Source organism: Rutidosis leptorrhynchoides, chromosome 9, assembly GCF_046630445.1.
Source record: "Rutidosis leptorrhynchoides isolate AG116_Rl617_1_P2 chromosome 9, CSIRO_AGI_Rlap_v1, whole genome shotgun sequence".
Classification (NCBI taxonomy): domain Eukaryota; kingdom Viridiplantae; phylum Streptophyta; class Magnoliopsida; order Asterales; family Asteraceae; genus Rutidosis; species Rutidosis leptorrhynchoides.
The window spans coordinates 283,965,231-283,985,525 of NC_092341.1; the positions used below are offsets into that span (position 1 = coordinate 283,965,231).

At 34.4% G+C, this 20,295-nt stretch overlaps 1 non-coding gene across 1 annotated transcript; it reads left to right on the forward strand.

Moving 5' to 3' along the window:
* The first annotated feature begins 19,403 nt into the window (after positions 1 to 19,403).
* Positions 19,404 to 19,510, forward strand: LOC139869774 (small nucleolar RNA R71). The gene has a single exon (XR_011766354.1). It is a non-coding gene; the product is annotated as a small nucleolar RNA R71 (small nucleolar RNA).
* Positions 19,511 to 20,295: the final 785 nt, after the last annotated feature.

Consider the following 20,295-nt stretch of genomic DNA (forward strand, 5'->3'; position numbering starts at 1 on the left):
ACACGGTGTGTGGAGTCAAATGACAAGCCATCACCGTTTCAAAGGGGGAAATTACTCTTATTTGGATATAGATAGAGCTGAATTAAGAGTAATTCATAGGTTTTTAGCTAATTCGATTACACAAAGGGGTAAGAACAAGGAAAAAGTAAATGAACAGGAGTTGTTTTACCATATGTGTATTCGAGACCCACAAAGCGCTGTAAGTATACCGTATTGTGTGGGTTATTATTTATCAGCTATGGTTCGGGGGATGAGACCGCATAGCATAATAGGAGGTGGTATTTTTATTACTTTGATTGGTGAATATCTCGGTATGGATATAAGTCGGGGGGGATTATTAGTAGAAGAACCAGAACCCCGCGATACTATAGGTTTAAATGTATACCATGGTGCGAAAGTTTTGAAGAGGCGAAATAACGCCGCAGTACAATACCATGGTAGACATCCACAGGTTGAGAGAAACCAACAGCAAGGTAATGTAGGAGGGGGGAATGAGATGCAAGAAATGCAAAGGTTTATAGCTTCTCAGGAGTACGAAAATGCTAGACAGAGAGCATTTGAAGATTGGCAAATTCATCAGAACCAAATCATAGCTCATTGCCAACATATAGGTAGAAACTATATTCCTACACCGAAACCCATCTTCCCTCCCTGGTCTATAGAGATGCAGCCACCGTATCCTACGTATAACCCTGCCGAAGCATTCTATAGCACCTATGGTTATGCCTGGAACCCCTATTGGTATCAATATCATCCCTAGTCTACTTATTATATTTTTTTTATTTTGTAATTTGTAATGATTGATACGTTTAATACTTTTGTTAATATTGTAATAGTTTTTATAATTGTCTAACTTTTATTCTTAGATTTTAATAATTTTTAAATGTGGGGTAATATACCAAACTTCAAAAATATGTATATATGTTTGCAGTTTATCTTATGTACACAACAGGGTAAAACAACGCATTTTCAAAGACTGGCATTAAGTTCAGCAAAAGCAACTAATTTTGACGACAAGATGCAAAATATATGTGAAATAACAACAAGACGGAATGAACAAATGATGTGCACCATTTATCATTCAGCAAACAAACGCCAATATATTTGGAAACTTTGGTAAAATTTAATCATTTTCACACAAATCACCCTCAATAATTTAAATTGTTACTGATTTCTTGCAAATGAGGGCATTGCAAGATCTTAAGTGTGGGAAGGGGTTAAATTCTTTCGGATTTTAAAATTTTTACTTTATACACTTGGTTACCATTAAAAATACTAGTAAAGCAGTAGTTGTATTAGAATCTAGTGCTCTCTGATAATAAAGAACAGCCCTAGTCTTATATACTGACTACCCAAATCTAGTAAAATTTTTCAAAATTTTCAATTAAATGAACTCAAAATCATGTTTATACATATTTATGAACGATAAAACTAGGTTTTAAACACCGAAATTATTGTTACCTCAAAAAGGACATAAATTGAGAAACAAACCAAAATGTTAAAATTCATTTAAAATGGAATAGAGGACGATAAAAAGGAAAATAAAAGCCAAGTGTGGGAAAATTTACCAAGTTATCTTAAACATATGTCACATATATCTGTAACAAATAACTGAAAATACTTTAGCTTTGGACTAAACTAAACTATTTTACCCGATGAAAGAAAAGAAAGATGGATCTACACGATGAATCAATTCCATCATTAAAAGGAAGTAAAGTCTTCCGAAAAAAGAAACGCGCTTCTTGATTTAAGTCATGAAGTTGTCGTCCAGACCAGCTGTAGGTTGACAAAAAATCTAGAAAAGTCATCACTAAAATCAGTAGGAAATCCACGGACCTCGGCATTAAACAGGGTCGCCAAGTGGTCAGATTTATCCTAACCATGAGAAGGATTTATCTCTTAAAATAGGGGGGCACCATGCAAATTAGCTGGATAAGACTAATGAATCAGATCCCCAGAAAGGATAATCTCCTTAAAGATTAAAAATCAGCTTTTAAGCCTGATATTACTCAATCCTAGAGATTGACCTTAAAGATTGAGAATTCAAACTCATGGAATTCAATGATATCTAAACTCGAGCTTGAACAAGAAAATATTTTGATCAAAATTACAAACCGATTTGTTTTCTGAAAACCTTATTTTCAAAGCGTTCATTACCATTGAACGTAAAATCCTAGGAATTCACCTGAAATTCATTAGGTCACCTGAACCAAATCGGGTGTCAACCATAAGAACGGTGGTTGCATAGCATGGTCAAAGAAAAGACCTTGTGCCAGACCGAAAAATTATAAGGGTGAGCTTTACTATTGCTCCTACCAAGGATAGTAATTGCGTCCGACACGTTATAGACCATAATCAAATACATGTCATTAGACATTGCCTTAACAGTTGCTTGTTCAACGCTTTCCTTTACAACCGGACGGTAGTTTACCGAAAGGTAATATACGGGACAAGTAAACTGGACGTGTTGCTTTCCAAATACAAGGTTAACAAGTGGGTGACACAAAACCATAAGTTTTGAGCTAAAATTTTCAAATCTGAAACCCACCAAACCCACAAAAATATTTTGCAAACACCGGTAAAGGGTTATTCCGGAAAACTTATTTAGGGTAAAAACTAGATTTAATTTTCAAAAGATCAAATGTTTTCATAAAGATCCAATTTCCTTAATGGATCTAAATTTTTATAGTCATGTGGGACTGTAAACCATATCGTTACTACCATTGTTTATACCACCGTATAGAAATCACTGATGTACAAAGTGTGAAGAATAAAGAAGTGATTCTAGTATTTCAAGACGATATTGCTTGAGGACAAGCAATGCTCAAGTGTGGGAATATTTGATAATGCTAAAAACGAACATATATTTCATAGCATTATTCCTCAAGAAAGACAAGCTTTTAGTTGCAATTATTCTATTTACAAGTGATATTCGTTTAAATAATAAAAGGTGAAGACAAAAGACAGATTCGACGAATTGAAGACGCAAACGACCAAAAAGCTCAAAAGTACAAAAGACAATCAAAGAGGTTCCAATTATTGATAAGCTCGAAATTACAAGAGTACAAGATTCAAAATGCAAAGTACAAGATATTAAATTGTACGCAAGGACGTTCGAAAATCCGGAACCGGGACCAGAGTCAACTCTCAACGCTCGACGCAACGGACTAAAAATTACAAGTCAACTATGCACATAAATATAATATAATATTTAAATAATTCTTATAATTATTTATATATTATAATAAATAATAAAAACCGTCGGCAAGAAAGACTCCAAACTAGACTGAGCTGTAATTTCAATCTCCGCGACTCGCGGAGTTTGAAGGCCAAAAATGCCGCGAGTCGCGGAGCCCCAAGTTTTGAAAGTCCCTATAAAAGCAACCGAATTCTGAGCATTTTTCATCATCTTTTTCTTCTCCTCATTCATACGTAAAATATATATATATATTTATAATTTATATTTTAATTATAATTATAATAATAAGGGTATGTTAGCGAATGTTGTAAGGGTGTAAGTCGAAATTCTGTCCGTGTAACGCTACGCTATTTTTAATCATTGTAAGTTATGTTCAACCTTTTTACATTAATGTCTCGTAGCTAAGTTATTATTATGCTTATTTAATCCGAAGTAATCATGATGTTGGGTTAATTACTAAAACTGGGTAATTGGGCTTTGTACCATAATTAGGGTTTGGATAAAAGAACGACACGTGTGGAAATTAGACTATGGGCTATTAATGGGCTTTATATTTGTTTAACTAAATGATAGTTTGTTAATGTTAATATAAAGATTTACAATTGGGCGTCCCTATAAATTACCATATACACTCAATCGGACACGATGGGCGGGGTATTTATATGCACGAATAATCGTTCATTTAACCGGACACGGGAATGGATTAATAGCCACTAGAATAATTAAAACAGGGGTGAAATTATATACAAGGACACTTGGTATAATTGATAACAAAATATTAAAACCTTGGATTACACTCAGTCGACATCCTGGTGTAATTATTAAACAAAGTATTAAAATCTTGTTATAGTTTAAGTCCCCAATTAGTTGGAATATTTAACTTCGGGTATAAGGATAATTTGACGAGGACACTCGCACTTTATATTTATGACTGATGGACTGTTATGGACAAAAACCAGACGGACATATTAAATAATCCAGGACAAAGGACAATTAACCCATGGGCATAAAACTAAAATCAACACGTCAAACATCATGATTACGGAAGTTTAAATAAGCATAATTCTTTTATTTCATATTTAATTTCCTTTATTTTATATTTAATTGCACTTTTAATTATCGTACTTTTTAATTATCGCAAGTTTATTTTATCGCACTTTTATTATTCGCAATTTCATTATCGTTATTTACTTTATGCTTTAATTTAAGTCTTGTATTTATTTTTAATATTTTACATTTGGTTTTAACTGCGACTAAAGTTCTAAAATCGACAAACCGGTCATTAAACGGTAAACCCCCCCCCCCCCCCTTTATAATAATAATATTACTTATATATATTTGTATTTTTATAAAAGTAAACTAATATAACGTTAAGCTTTGTTTAAAGATTTCCCTGTGGAACGAACCGGACTTACTAAAAACTACACTACTTTACGATTAGGTACACTGCCTATAAGTGTTGTAGCAAGCTTTAAGTATATCCATTCTATAAATAAATAAATATCTTGTGTAAAATTGTATCGTATTTAATAATTATTTCCTTGTAAAATTTAATAGTATTTTATATACACCTCGCGAAACATCAGATGCAATTACTATCCTTTGTAGGAGCAATAGTAAAGATCACCCTATAATTTTTCGGTCTGGCACAAGGTCCTGTCTTCGACCATGCTATGCAACCACCATTCTTACGGTTGACACCCGATTTGGTTCAGGTGACCTAATGAATTCCGGTGAATTCTTAGGATTTTACGTTCAATGGTAATGAACGCATTGAAAATGAGTTTTCAGAAAACAAATCGATTTGTAATTTGATCAAAATATTTTCTCGTTCAAGCTCGAGTTTAGATATCATTGAATTCCATGAGTTTGAATTCTCAATCTTTAAGTTCAATCTCAAGGATTGAGTAATATCAGGCTTAAAAGCTGATTTTTGATCTTTAAGGAGATTATCCTTTCTGGGGATCTGATTCATTAGTCTTATAAGCTAATTTGCACGGTGCCCCCCCATTGTACGAGACAGATCCTCTCATGGTTAGGATAAGTCTGACCACTTGGCGACCCTGTTTGATGCTGAGGTCCGTGGATTTCCAGCTGATTTTCGAGAAAACTTTTCAAGGTTTTTTGTAGACTCTACAACTGGTCTGGACGACAACTTCCTGACCTAAATTAAGAAGCGCGTGTCTTTTTCTTGGAAGACTTTACTTCCTTTTTCATTCCATTTATATTACAATAAACTGGGTAAAACTGATTAATATTGTCCAAAACAAAAGTATCTTTAATTATTTGTACAAAAATATGTGATATATGTTTTAAATAACTTGGTAAAATTTTCCCACACTTGGCTTTTTATTTTACTTTCTTTGCCTTTTTATTCTCTTCTATTCCATTTTAAATGAATTCAAGCATTTTGAGTTGTTTCTCAATTTATGTCCTTTCCGAGGTAACAATAATTTCGGTGTTAACGCCTAGTTTTATCTTTCATAAATATGTATAAACATGATTTTGAGTTTATTTAGTTGAAAATTTTTAAAATTTTTACTATAAGTGGGTAGTCAGTATATAAGACTAGGGCTGTTCTTTATTATCAGAGAGCACTAGATTCTAATACAACTACTGCTTTACTAGTAAAGTTTAACGGTGGCTATTAAACCAAGTGTATAAGTCAAACCTTTTAAAATCCGAAAGAATTTAATCCCTTCCCACATTTAAGATCTTGCAATGCCCTCATTTGCAAGAAATCAGTAACACTTTAAATTATTGAGGGTGATTAGCATAGAAAAATGATTAAGTTTTATCAAAGTTTCCAAATATATTATTGTTTGTTTGAATGGTAAATGGTGCACATCATTTGTTCATTCCTGCAGTTGTTATTTCACATATATTTTGCATCTTGTCGTAAAAATTAGTTGCTTTTGCTGAACTTAATGCCAGTCTTTGAAAATGCGATGTTTTACCCTGTTGTGTACATGAGATGAAATACATACAATACAAATATAAACATGCATGGTATTTTGAAATGGGACTTAATATCCCACTTTCAAATTACAAAAATGAAATATTAGTACAAAATAATAAAAATGTTAAACATTACATAAAAGTATCAAAATGTTAAATGTTGTACATAAATAGATAAAAATAATAAAAGATAAGAAATCACCAATGGAACACTATTGATTTGGATAGGGGTTCCAGTTCATATCATCTCTCGGGTTCCATGGTTGGTGATAGGTGTCCTGGTAGGCTTGATTGGGGTCGTACAGGTCAAAGGGTGGTCGCATGTCGGGCTGATGTGGTGGATAAAAAGCAGGCCGAGTCGGGATATAGTTATGTGGTACCTGATATGATAGCTGGCTCATGATTTAGTGCTGATGAACTTACCAGCTATCGTGTTGGCGTCGCCTGGAGCACTCATACTCATCCGCGGCTCTCCACTGCTCATACTGATGATGCCTAGCCTGGTTATTCATTTCCACCTCATCTACATGCTGGAAGACATCAGTATAACTATCCTTAATGACATCCCTAATGTCATATGCTTCCTCCATCTCCTCATCCGAACCCCTCTCTACCTGTGGATGGTTGCCCTGATATGGTATTGGCATATTGTGCCTCCGTTTTAATACCTTTGTACCTTGATAAATCTGCAAACCTATAGTATCGGTTTGTTCCTCAACCACCATAATTGGACCCCTGTGTTCCCTATCTATACCTAAATACTCTCCAATGAGAGTAACAAAAATACCTCCTCCTATTATTCCCCCGTCATGTATTCCTTCCACAACTTTGGACAAATAAAACCCAACACAATAGGGGATATTAACAAAGCCTCTTGTGTCTCGAATGCACTTAAGGTAGAATAAATCGTTTAGGGTCACTTTCTCCTTATTTCTACCTCTTTGTGTAATCGAGTTTGCTAAAAATCTATGAATTATGCGAAGCTCTGCTTTATTAATATCTAAATAGGAGTGTCTTCCACCCCGCGTAAACACATTAAAATTTGACATACGCCTCCATATGGCGTTAGCGTCAAAATCTCTATCTACCCTCTCACCTTGATAAATTAAAGCTGTACAATTAGGTGATAATAATTCAGTAGGGGTGTAAATCTGTAAAGCTCTAGCCATGTCTATCATGGACATACTGTACATCCTACCTTCAAGTAAAAATCTAAGAAAAGTCTTATCGTCTAACCTATCGACATCCTTATTTAAGGCTATAGTACTCATTAGCTCAACACACCACTCCTTATATATAGGCCTACGAGTGGTAAATAAACGTTCCCAATCAGGAAAAGAAGAGTTGCCATACCTTTCGATTAGTAATAGCCTAACTGAGTTAGCTAGGTTGACCCTTTTCAAAGGCTCCCAATCTATTACCCTTGGTACTTCCACATTTTTGGTGCAAAGCTTAAATTTGTTACGTTGGTACGTTGGGTAATCTCTCCAGCTTCTATCAAACCTTAGATTGGGATGTAACTCTTGTTCATGAATTCTTGAGTGTTCTATTACATGGTGAACGGGAAATATTATGTAGGCAATAAAAAATTGTGGTTCTGGTTCATAGTATGGCACGTGTTGATCATAATATTGTTGTTGTTCAGGTTGTGGTTCCGGATGTGGTTCTTGATCAGGTTCTTGTTCAGGTCGTCTAGACGATGATGCACCGTCCGTATCTGTATTTCTCTGCAAAACACATTAAACACAAAATTTGTGCATCCAAATATGCATTAGTGTTATCAAAATAACAATTTAAAACAATTACAATAACATGTTTAATCCATATTAAACTTATACTCATTTTCATATTTTCTACAATTTTTCAAACAAGCATATATGAAAAGGTATACAAAGTTTATAAGCATTTTACTCAAATAACATGTTAAAATAACCATTACTAGCAATTAAACAAGTTTCAAATGGTTATTACCTCAATTTAATCAAGTTTATGAATTTTAGACTTAAAAAGTCCCCTTTGATGCTCACAAATCATGTTTAGGATCAAAGTTTGGATCATTTAGCTACCTAAACATGTTACACTACTTAATTTAGCAATAATTCATAACAAAAATTGGCCATAACATGTTTATATCAAAAAGCTCCAAATTGCTCAAGAACACAAACCCTAGATTTCTAAAAATTTTGAAGTTTAAGGCTTCAAATCATGTTAAATAGCATCAATCTAGGTGATACATGCATAATATATGAATAATTTAACTCTAATTATACTAGAAATTATCAAAATTAAATTAGGTAAAAAATTGCTCAATAACACTATAATTCGAATTTAAAGAGTTTTAGGGTGGAATCGTTACCTTCTTTGAAAAACTTCTGAACAAATGCATGATTGGAGCGGATTATAGCAAGAAATTTGGTGAATTTTGATAAAAAAAATGATGAATTTAGGGATGTTTTGAGAGTATTTTCGTATGTATGTGTGTGTGTTTTGTGGAAGACAGAAGCAGCAGCTCGACTTCTTTTTTGATCCTTTCTAGTTTTCTGTTGCCATGCGATTGCATGGCTGTTCTGTGCAAACCCTATGCGATCGCATGGGGTATATATATATATATATATATATATATATATATATATATATATATATATATATATATATATATATTTATTTTTTTATATAAAACCTTTAACCATTAAAACAATTAATTGATTAATTAAAAATTTTGTTTCTTTTAAGATTGAGGGCGTTTCGGTACGTTCACCTAGTTCCTCTCTCTACAAAAATTTTAAAATTTGTCATTTCAAAGCGATTGTTTTAAAAGCAAAGATTTTTGGGTTTTTTAAATGTTTTTGGCATACTTTAGATCAATAAAATTAAAAATAATGATAATAAAATTTCTCGTCCCGCCCCTGGGTAAAGCAATTTCGGTTCAACGACCTAGTCTTCAACTCACGACGAATTTTAGAAATCATATTTTTAACTTAATGAAATAAAGTACATTTTTGTTTTTAAATTCAGACCAAACTTAATTTTAAATGCAATAAAATTTCATATAAATATTAATATTTTTTTTATTTACATTAATTTTACAATCTTACATTTGGAAATAATATAGTTATATATTAATTTTAAAAATCAAAGCAAAAATAAAAATCTTTTTGGTCTTTTATCCCACTTTAATCAATCAAATATTATCAAAAATATACGTTCCTCTTTTGGGTAAAGTAATTTCGGCTATATTACCTAGTTTTACTCCTGACGAATTTCTAAAGTATTTTGGATTGATTGATTAAAGATATTTATACCTTATGAATAAAAGGTAAATTTCGCAGTGATGTAATAAATTTTTGTATGATATCAATAATTTCGGTTTCGCATACCTAATTTTATTGAATATCAATTTAATACTTTATAGCGAACGATTCAGCGTTTATTATCAAAAGGTTAAAAGCAATAAATAAAAACAAATAAAAACTGTACATACTTACCTGTGAGATAGAATTCTCAGAGACCTGCTTTAGTTGACTCATAGGAGAGTCGTTCGATTTGGTTTTCCATAGCTACATAGGCGTACCCTCGAATTTTCAATAAATTTTCTTCTAAACATATGAACGGTCCTTCTCTGCATAGAGTAACGAATTCAGAATTGGAATGTGTTTAATTGTTCGAACATTTTCCTTCGTGTGACCATTTTCTGCATTTATGACATATTTTAAGGTGTCGTTCTCTTCTTTTTGTTGCGGATTTTGATTTTCCTTTACTAAAATGTGTCTTATGATGATCTTTCCTATGTTCTTTCCTTACTTCGTCCATTTTTCCTCTTATGAATGATACCAGTTCACTCGGGAAAGTTTTATTATTACGTTTAGTAATCATAGCGTGTAGTAGTAGACCATGGGTCAGATCAAAGGAATTCTTCATCTCGTAAAACCTAAAAGAAATAAAAATTCAGAATGGAGGGAGAAGACTAGTTCTTTAGAGTCTGCTAGGGAAAGACCATTCGGATTTCATTCTCGAGAACTACACGAAAACAGAAAATCTAACCCTAGACAGCATTATATTATCCTTTAAAACATTTGAATCTCCTCATACTTAGTTAGCTGTGGTATCGAAATTGTGATTAACTTCATTATTAACTTCAATTGGAACATCAACAACTTGCATATCTCTGACTTTTGCTTCAAGCCATTTGTTGATTTCCTCTGTAACATTCACAAATTCAATTAACATCGCCTTTTCTTTAGGCAATAAATTGGATACTAATCTGTTACATAACTTAAAGTTCCCCTTAATCCTAGCATCTTGAATCCATTTATAAAGTTTCTTTGTTGAACTATTAAAAATGAGTTCATCTAATTTCGTATCAACAACGAGGTTCTTTGTTATCGGGTCATCATTGGGTGTTGCTTCATCTTCCCCACACTTAGACATTTTTATTGGTCCAACAGTTTTGGTTGGTGGAGATCTAAGCTTTCGGTTCACAAAGGTGACCGATTTATCACCATCCCTAAGTGTCATTCTACCTTCTCTTACATCAAAGAATGCCTCGGTGGTTGCTAAAAATGGGCGACCTAAAATTAGAGGAATATCAAGGTCTTCCTCCATATTAATAACTATGAAATTTGCAGCGAAGGTCAAACTTCCCACTTTAACAATTAAATTGTTGGCTATTCCAACCGGGTGTTTAATGGTTTGATCAAATAATTGAACACCTATTCTGGTTGGTCTTAATTTACCCACACCTAATCTTTTGTATAAGGAAAGAGGCATAACATTCGCACTTGCTCCTAAATCTGTGAGCCCATTATACATAGCACCATCATTAAGCAAGCAAGAAATGATAAATTCACCTGGGTATCCTACTTTAGTAAGTAGAGTTGGTTTGTTAACCTTTTCTGGGTGAGCTTTTCTTGGTTCTTTCACTTCTACTTGAACTTCTTGTTCACATTTTACCCCTTTTCTTGGAATGGGAGGTTTATATAGAAATTCTTCTTCATCGCTCCAATTTGAAGCCTCTATGTCTTCCAATTTTGGTTTTTCATATGTCATTGACAACATATTTATGTTTTCATTCTGAGGGTTTTCTTGGGTGGTGAAATTATGATTAACTTCATTATCAATTTCCATCGGATCATGTATATAATGTTTAACTCTGTGACCATTAACTTTAAATTCAATCCCATTTGAATTTATTTACTCTATTGTTCCGTATGGGAAAACTCTTTTGACTATGAATGGTCCAGACCATCTTGATTTCAACTTTCCAGGAAATAGCTTGAATCGTGAATTGAAAAGAAGAACTCGGTCTCCTTCCTAAAATTCTTTTGAACTTCTGATTCTTTTATCATGCCATTTCTTCGTTCTTTCCTTATAGATTAACGAATTTTCATATGCCTCATGTCCTAATTCTTCTAATTCGTTTAGTTGACTTAACCGTAGACGTCCAGCTTCATGCAAATCAAGATTACATGTCCTCAAAGCCCAAAATACTTTGTGCTCAATTTCTACTGGAAGGTGACATGCTTTTCTGTAAACAAGTTTAATAGGTGTGGTGCCAATTGGAGTTTTGTAGGCTGTTCTAAAAGCCCAAAGTGCATCCTCCAATTTCATGGACCATTCCTTCGGATTTGATCCTACGGTTTTCTCTAGAATACGTTTTAAAGCTCGGTTGGTATTTTCAACTTGTCAACTTGTTTGTGGATGATAAGCGGTTGAGATTTTATGAGTTACTCCATATCTTTTTAGAACTTTCTCAAGTTGATTGTTACAAAAATGAGTACCCCGATCACTTATTAAAGCTTTCGGTGTTCCGAACATTGCAAAAAGACGTTTTAAAAAGTTGACTACAACTCGTGCATCGTTAGTCGGGAGAGCTTGTGCTTCCGCCCATTTAGATACATAATCAATGGCAACGAGAATGTAGAGATTATTATGAGATTTTTGAAATGGACCCATAAAGTCAATACCCCAAACGTCAAATACTTCACATACTTGAATGACATTTTGTGGCATTTCATCACGTTGACTTATTTTTCCGGCCCTTTGACATGCATCACATGATTTGCAAAGAAGGTGTGCGTCTTTGAAAATTTTAGGCCAATAGAATCTAGCATCGTAAACTTTTCTTGCTGTAAGTTGAGGCCCATAATGCCCTCCTGTTGGTCCTGTGTGATAATGGTTTAAGATTTGACTAGCTTCATCTTCGAATACACATCGGCGTATTATTCCATCTGGACAACTTTTAAACAAATGTGGATCTTCCCAAAAATAGTGTTTTATATCACTAAAGAATTTCTTTCGTGTTTGGTACGATAATCCTTTTTCAAGGAATCCACATACTAAGTAGTTTGCATAGTCTGCAAACCATGGAATTTCACTATTATCTATCTTCAATAGATATTCATCAGGAAAGTTGTCTTGTATGGCCGATTCATTTAGAACTTCTAATTCAGGATTTTTTCAAGACGAGAAAGATGATCAGCGGTGAGATTTTCTGCTCCCTTTTTATCTCAGATTTCAATATAAAACTCTTGTAAGAGTAAGATCCAACGGATTAATCGTGGCTTGGCATCTTGTTTTGAAAATAGGTATCTGAGAGCAGAATGGTCGGTATAGACCACCGTTTTAGCTAGAACGAGATATGAACGAAATTTGTCAAAAGCAAAGACAATTGCAAGGAGTTCTTTTTCAGTAGTTGTGTAATTTATTTGTGCTCCTTGTAACGTCTTACTATGAATGGTCCAGACCATCTTAATTTCAATTTTCCAGGAAATAGATTGAATTGTGAATTGAAAAGAAGAACTCTGTCTCCTTCTTTAAATTCTTTTGAACTTCTGATTTTTTTATCATGCCATTTCTTCATTCTTTCTTTATAGATTAACGAATTTTCATATGCTTCGTGTCTTAATTCTTCTAATTCGTTTAGTTGACTTAATCGTAGACGTCCGACTTCATGTAAATCAAGATTACATGTCTTCAAAGCCCAAAATGCTTTGTGTTCAATTTCTACTGGAAGGTGACATGCTTTTCCGTAAACGATCTAAATTGTGTGGTTCCAATTGGAGTTTTGTAGGCTGTTCTAAAAGCCCAGAGTGCATCCTCCAATTTCATGGACCATTCCTTCAGATTTGATCCTACGGTTTTCTCTAGAATACGTTTTAAAGCTCGGTTGGTATTTTCAACTTGTCCACTTGTTTGTGGATGATAAGCGGTTGAGATTTTATGAGTTACTCCATATCTTTTTAGAACTTTCTCAAGTTGATTGTTACAAAAATGAGTACCCCGATCACTTATTAAAGCTTTTGGTGTTCCGAACCTTGCAAAAAGACGTTTTAAAAAGTTGACTACAACTCGTGCATCGTTAGTCGGGAGAGCTTGTGCTTCCGCCCATTTAGATACATAATCAATGGCAACGAGAATGTAGAGATTATTATGAGATTTTGGAAATGGACCCATAAAGTCAATACCCCAAACGTCAAATACTTCACATACTTGAATGACATTTTGTGGCATTTCATCACGTTGACTTATTTTTCCGGCCCTTTGACATGCATCACATGATTTGTATATCTTTGACTTTTACTTCAAGCCAATTGTTGATTTCCTCTGTAACTTTCACAAATTCAACTAACATTGCCTTTTCTTTAGGCGACAAATTAGATACTAATCGGTTACATAACTTAAAGTTTCCCTTAATCCTATCATCGTGAATCCGTTTATAAAGTTTCTTCGTTGAACTGTTAAAAATGGGTTCATCTAATTTCGTATCATTAACGGGGTTCTTTGTGATCGGATCATCATTAAGTGTTTCTTCATCTTCCCCACACTTATGCATTTTTATTGGTTTAACAGTTTTGGTTGGTGGAGATCTAAACTTTCGGTTCACAAAGGTGATTGATTTATCACCATCCCTAAGTGTCATTCTACCTTCTCTTACATCAATGAATGCTTCGGTGGTTGCTAAAAATGGGCGACCTAAAATTAGAGGAATATCAAGGTTTTCCTCCATATTAATAACTATGAAGTTTGCAACAAAGGTCAAACTTCCCACGTTAACAAGTAAATTATTTGCTATTCCAACCGGGTGTTTAATGGTTAGGTCAAATGATTGAACACCTATTTTGGTTGGTTTTAATTTACCCATACCTAATCTTTTGTATAAGCAAAGAGGCATAACATTTGCACTTGCTCCTAAATTTGCGAGTCCATTATATATAGCACCATCATTAAGCAAGCAAGAAATGATAAATTCACTCGAGTCTCCTTCTTTAGTAAGTCGAGTTGGTTTGTTAACCTTTTTCGGGTGTTATTTTCTTGGTTCTTTCACTTCTATTTAAACTTCTTTTTCTTTATTTCTTGAAATGGGAGGTTTGTATAGAAATTCTTCTTCATCACTCCAATTTGAATCCTCCCCATTTTTCAATTTTGATTTTTCATATGTTGTTGATAACATATTTATGTTTTCATTTTGAAGGTTTTCTTGGGTGGTAAAATTATGATTGACTTCATTGTCAACTTCCATCGGACCATGTATGTAATGTTTAACTCTGTGACCATTAACTTTAAATTCAATCCCATTTGAATTTATTAACTCTATTGTTCCGTATGGGAAAACTCTTTTGACTATGAATGGTCCAGACCATCTTTATTTCAATTTTCCAGGAAATAGCTTGAATCGTGAATTGAAAAGAAGAACTCTGTCTCCTTCTTTAAATTCTTTTGAACTTCTGATTCTTTTATCATGCCATTTCTTCATTCTTTCTTTATAGATTAACGAATTTTCATATGCTTCATGTCTTAATTCTTCTAATTCATTTAGTTGATTTAATCGTAGACGTCCGGCTTCATGTAAATCAAGATTACATGTCTTCAAAGCCCAAAATGCTTTGTGTTCAATTTCTACTGGAAGGTGACATGCTTTTCCGTAAACGATCTAAAAGGTGTGGTTCCAATTGGAGTTTTGTAGGCTGTTCTAAAAGCACAGAGTGCATCCTCCAATTTAATGGACCATTCCTTCGGATTTGATCCTACGGTTTTCTCTAGAATACGTTTTAAAGCTCGGTTGGTATTTTCAACTTGTCCACTTGTATGTGGATGATAAGCGGTTGAGATTTTATGAGTTACTCCATATCTTTTTAGAACTTTCTCAAGTTGATTGTTACAAAAATGAGTACCCCGATCACTTATTAAAGCTTTCGGTGTTCCAAACCTTGCAAAAAGACGTTTTAAAAAGTTGACTACAACTCGTGCATCGTTAGTCGGGAGAGCTTGTGCTTCCGCCCATTTAGATACATAATCAATGGCAACGAGAATGTAGAGATTATTATGAGATTTTGGAAATGGACCCATAAAGTCAATACCTCAGATGTCAAATACTTCACATACTTGAATGATGTATTGTGGCATTTCGTCAAGTTGACTTATTTTTCCGGCCCTTTGATAAGCATCACAGGATTTACAAAGAAGGTGTGCGTCTTTGAAAATTGTAGGCCAATAGAATCCAGCGTCGTAGACTTTTCTTGCTGTGAGTTGAGGCCCATAATGCCCTCCTGTTGGTCCTGTGTGGCAATGGTTTAGGATTTGACTAGCTTCATCCCCGAATACGCATCGTCGTATTATTCCATCGGGACAACTTTTAAACAAATGTGGATCTTCCCAAAAATAGTGTTTTATATCACTAAAGAATTTCTTTCGTTTTTGGTACGACAACCCTTTTTCAAGGAATCCACATACTAAGTAGTTTTCATAGTGTGCAAACCATGGAATTTCATTATAATCGATCTTCAATAGATATTCATCAGGAAAGTTATCTTGTATAGCCGATTCATTTAGAACTTCTAATTCGGGATTTTCAAGACGAGAAAGATGACCGGCTGCAAGATTTTCTGCTCCCTTTTTGTCTCGGATTTCAATATCAAATTCTTGTAAGAGTAAGATTAAACGGATTAATCATGGTTTGGTATCTTGTTTTGAAAATAGGTATCTAAGAGCAGAATGGTCGGTATAGACCTCCGTTTTAGCTAGAACGAGATATGAACGAAATTTGTCAAAAGCAAAGACAATAGCAAGGAGTTCTTTTTCAGTAGTTGTGTAATTCGTTTGTGCTCCTTGTAACGTCTTACTAGCGTAATATATAGGTTGAAATCGGTTTTCAATCATTTGTCCTAAAACGGCTCCCATTGCAAAATCACTTGCATCGCACATGAGTTCAAATGGTAAATTCCAATTTGGAGTTATCGTGATCGGCGCATTAGTTAGTTTTTCTTTAAGAATATTAAAAGATTTGATGCAATCATCCGAAAAGATGAATGGAGCATCACTTTCTAGGAGTTTATTCATAGGAGTGGCAATTTTAGAAAAGTCTTTTATGAAACGTCGGTAAAAACCGGCATGCCTTAGAAAACTCCTAACTCCTCTAACATTGGTGGGATGTGGAAGTTTAGCAATTACATCTACTTTAGCTCTATCCACTTCAGTTCCTTTCTTTGAAATTTTATGACCAAGAACGATGCCTTCTTTAACCATGAAATGGCATTTCTCCCAATTAAGTACTAGATTTGATTGCTCACATCTAATAAGCATTCGTTCAAGATTAACTAGACATGTTTCAAAAGTATCACCGAAGACTGAAAAGTCATCCATGAAAACTTCCATGCATTCTTCTATCATGTCATGAAAAATTGCCATCATGCACCTTTGAAAGGTTGCAGGGGCGTTGCAAAGTCCAAATGGCATGTGTTTGTAAGCAAAAGTACCATAAGGGCACGTGAATGTGGTTTTCTCTTGATCCTCGTGTGTGATTGGAATTTGAAAGTATCCGGAGAAACCGTCAAGAAAACAACAGTAACTGTTTCCGGCTAATATTTTCAACATTTGATCAATGAAAGGTAAGGGAAAGTGATCTTTTCTGGTGGCGTCATTTAATTTTCTATAATCAATACAGACACGCCATCCTGTTACAGTCCTACTAGGAATAAGCTCATCTTTTTTATTTGTGATGACAGTCATGCCACCCTTCTTAGGTACACATTGAACTGGGCTTACCCATGGACTATCAGAGATTGGATAAATTAAACCTGCATCGAGCAGTTTAATAATTTATTTCTTAACAACATCTGGCATATTAGGATTTAGTCTTCGTTGGCGTTGCACATATGTTTTATGACCTTCTTCCATAAGGAATTTATGTGTGCAATACGAAGGACTTATGCCTTTAATGTCATGAATTTTCCATGCAATAGCTGGTTTATGAGCTTTTAGCACACAAATGAGTCGAGATTTTTCATTTTCAGTAAGAGAAGACGATATTATTACAGGTAATTCAGATTCACCATGTAAATAAGCGTATTCCAAATGGTTTGGAAGTGGCTTTAACTCTAATATTGGTGGTTCTTCTATCGATGATTTGTATCGATATCTGTCTTCCTCTTTTAACATTTGAAGTTCTTCTGTTGTTGGTTCGTATTCATTAGCCATGAGTATGGCTAACATTTCGGCTTCATCAATTGGTTCAATTCCTTCTCCTAAAGAACATTCTCCTGTTCCTTGTAATTCTGAAAATTCTTGTAACAATTCTGCATGTGAATCTATAGTTTGAATATAATAACACGTATCATCTGCAGATTGTGATTATTGCATGGCTCTATCAACAGAAAAGGTAACACTCTTGTCCTCTATACTTAGGGTTAGTTTCTTACCAAACATGTCTATTATTGCTTTAGCCGTGTTTAAAAATGGTCTTCCTAATATGAGAGGAACTCGAGAATCTTCTTCCATGTCCAGAATAACAAAATCTACTGGAAATACCAAAGTACCAACTTTAACTAGCATGTTCTCCATTATCCCTCTAGGATATTTTACTGATCGATTGGCTAGTTGTATGCTTATTTTTGTTGTTTTCAATTCTCCGAGGTCTAGTTTAGCGTATAGTGAATAGGACATTAAATTTATACTAGCACCTAAGTCTGCCAATGCTTCTATTGAACTAAGACTACCCAGAAAACATGGAATTGTGAAACTTCCTGGATCTGATAATTTTTCTGGTAGTTTATTCAACAGCACTGCAGAACAATTAGCATTCATTGTAACAACGGAGAGTTCTTCCATTTTCTTTCTATTTGTGATTAGATCTTTCAAGAATTTAGCATATCTTGGCATTCCTAAAATCACATCAACGAAAGGAAGATTGACATTTATTTGTTTAAACATATCCAATAATTTGGATTGCTCGGCTTCAAGTCTTTCTTTTCTCATTTTACTGGGGTAAGGAAGTGGTGGTTGGTAGGGTTTAACATAAGGTTTCACCTTAACTGTGTTATCTTCATTAACCTTTTCAACTACCGGTTCTTTTTCCTTCTCTTGATCAGGCTGTGGTGCCTGTGTAGTAGGAATAGAGTCATCAGAAATTACAGGTATTTCAGGTGGTTTAAGTGTAATACCACTTCTCATGGTAATGGCTTTAGCTGTTTCATTCCGGGGGTTAGAATTTGTATCGCTGGGTAGACTCCCCGGTTTTCTTTCACCTATCAACCTTGCTAGGTTGCTTACTTCTTGTTCCAGATTTTGGATAGAAGTTTGTTGATTTCTAAATGCTTGAGCATTTTGTTCATTGGTTTGTTTCTGAGATGTGAAAAACTGCGTTTGAGATTCAACAAGCTTCGACATCATATCTTCTAAATTTGGATTTTTATCATCGGTTTGTGGTGGTTTATTTGGAAAAATAGGTCTTTGCTGAATGTAAGTATTATTGGATACTTTTTGATTGCTAGGACCTTGTTGGTTGTTGTATGGAACATTTCGGTTATAATTCTGATTTTGATTGTAGTTTGGTCTTGGCGGTTGATAATTATTTCCAGGCCTTTGGTTCATGTATGAAACATTCTCTCTTTGTTCCATTATTTGTTCAATACTGAGACAGTCTTTTGTCAAATGTGGTCCTCCACACTGCTCACAACTAATTCGTATTGTGTGAATATCTTTAGTCATCTTTTCCATTCATCTCTCGAAAGCATCTAACTTTGCGGAAATGGAATCAAAGTCATGGCTATAATCGGCTCTAGCCGCTTTAGATGATCTAACGATGTCTTTTTCTTGATGCCACTCATGTGAGTGGGAGGCTGTGTTATCAATAATTTTGTAAGCTTCAGTTGCGGTTTTCTTCATAATGGAACCACCAGCTGCTATGTCGATGTCTTTGCATGTAGTAATGTCGCATCCTTGGTAAAATATTTGTACTATTTGATAAGTGTCTAAACCATGTTGAGGACATCCTCTCAACAACTTTCCAAATCTTGTCCACGCTTCATATAAAGTTTCATTTGGCTTTTGTGTGAACGCAACAATTTCTCCTTGAAGTCTCACGGCTTTAGATGCCAGAAAGAATCTTTTAAGAAAATTTTCAACTAAAACATCCCATGTATCAATCGCCCCTTCAGGTAACGATTCTAACCAATCTTTGGCTTCTCCCTTTAAAGTCCAGGGAAATAACATGAGATAGATCTGTTCATCCTCAACTTCTCTGATTTTGAATAGAGTACAGATCCTATTAAACGTACGAAGATGTTCGTTTGGATCTTCTTTTGGCGTACCACTAAATTGGCACTGATTAGTTACCATGTGTAGGATTTGTCCTTTGATTTCATAATCTGGCGCATTAATATCTGGTTGAGTAATTGCATGACCTTGGTCAGTGCATGTAGCTCTCATTCGATCTTCCATACTTAGAGGTTCCTGATTTTCCATGATTGAATTTGTTGAATCTGAATCACTAGAGGATTCTGATTTAATAGTTTCTTCCTCGACAATATCTGGATGAGTAATTTGTGGTTCAGGAGGAATGATTATTGGTTCAGGATCTATGAATTGTCCTTGAATATCCTCCGGGTTCTCAATTGTGAGGTCGGGTTCAAAAAATGGATTATCGGAAATTTGAATTGGAGTACTTGGTCGACTAGATGACGATTCTAAAGAAAAATCAACAGCGACAATGTTGGCTAGATGTCTTGATCGAGTTACAGGAGGTGAACGTACGAAAGGTGGTGAACGTTTTGCTCGGTGCATTCACTGAATATCCTATTAGTTATAAAGATAAAAATCTATATAAGTTATCAAATTAATAGACTTTTCTAATTTTGCCCACGTTT